Source organism: Mandrillus leucophaeus, unplaced genomic scaffold (genome assembly GCF_000951045.1).
Source record: "Mandrillus leucophaeus isolate KB7577 unplaced genomic scaffold, Mleu.le_1.0 Scaffold141, whole genome shotgun sequence".
NCBI lineage: Eukaryota > Metazoa > Chordata > Mammalia > Primates > Cercopithecidae > Mandrillus > Mandrillus leucophaeus.
In genome coordinates this window covers 1,902,568-1,904,200 of record NW_012101377.1, presented here as the reverse complement: position 1 = coordinate 1,904,200, position 1,633 = coordinate 1,902,568, and positions in this window count along the sequence as shown.

Genomic DNA, 1,633 nt, shown 5'->3' with positions numbered 1-1,633 from the left:
GCTGCAGTGAGCCACTGCTGCCCCCACTGCACTCAGCCTGGATGACAGAGTGAGACCTTGTCTCAAAAAAAAAAAAAAAAAAAAAAAAAAAAAAAGGGCCAGTGCAGTGGCCCACTCCTGTAATCCCAGCACTTTGGGAGGCCGAAGTGGGTGGATCACCTGAGGTCAGGAGTTCAAGACCAGCTTAGTCAATACAGTGAAACCCCATCTCTACTAAAAACACAAAAAAGCCGAACGCAGTGGCATGCGCCTGTAATCCCAGCTACTTGGGAGGGTGAGGCAGGAGAATCGCTTGAACCTGGGAGGTGAAGGTTGCAGTGAGCCGAGATCGTGCCACACTGCACTCCAGCCTGGGCAACAGAGTGACTCAGTGTCAAAAAGAAAAAAAGAAGCGAAAAAATTAAGTGCTGTTGGAGTTCAATGCAGAAGATAGATTTTGGCCAAGGGAGAATAAGTTCCAGGCGAAGAGAAGTGGAATAAATGAGCAGAGATGAGAATGTGGGAAATGTGTTCAGGGAATGGGAGTAATCCAGTGTCAGACTTGAAGGAATAGGTGGATTGAGAGAGCAACTACGTGAAGAGTGGGGAAGGGGCAAGGAGAATTTATAGTTCCCTTGCAACTCATTTCCACTGCCACCCTTGAAGATCCTGCTTGAGTGGTGGTGGTACAAATGGCTGAAGCGTCCTTGCCCTGTAATGAGATGCCCAAATAGAGATCCCTGGGGCTGAGTCTAATAAAACTTTGATAAAGGTATGTCTGAGAAGGAGCTGAGTAGTGGTATCTATGGCCTTTCTAGACTAGAATAAACAGTTACTGCATATGCATAGCAAAACATGTTGTAGCCATAACTATATACAATTTTAAAAACACTGGAAACAGAACAAAAAAATAACCCTCAGTCTTTCTGGGTGCTTGCCACATCTTTACTTGCTTTCCCTGAGAGTAGGCTGAGCGGGAGAGATGTGCTCTTCTTCCAGGTGAGAACCCTAAAGGTAATCTCAGGCCCTGAGTGGTTGAGGTTGCAGTGTATGTACCCACTAAGTGATGCAGCAGCCTTCTATTTTGGGGTCCTTCTCGGGGCCTTGGGAAGAGTAATTTCTGCCCTGAAAGCCTAGAAGTCTGGAGTTTATTTTGTGTTGACCACAGTATGCTGCCCTAGGTCTACCTGAAAGGTAGCAGCCACGTGAAAAGACTGAGTTTAGAGTGGGGCAAATTCAAAGAACCCGGCAATGCCTTGTCGTCACTGTGTATCATTCGGAAGACCTCTGAAACTTAGTTTCCTCTTTTATAAAGTGGGCTAATGACATCTACCTTGAAGGCTTGTTATGAACATTAACAAATACCAGTGTAAACCTCCTGATGGTAAGGCCTATAAGCAGAAGTAATCATTATTATGCCCTTTAGTGCCTGATGAAGATTTGTGGGTGCTTTATGTTGGCTGTGGATCTGAAAGTCCTACTTTCTGATCTGTATCATTTTCACTGAGTATAGCTAGGCTTGTTTTCGGGGGAGGAGGAGGTTCCAAAAAGAGAAAGTTTCTTCTACCCTTAATCCAGTTACTATGGTATAGGGTACAGCAGCAGTGCATAATGGTTCAGATGGAGGTTGGTAGCTCTGCCTCTTACCTACTGG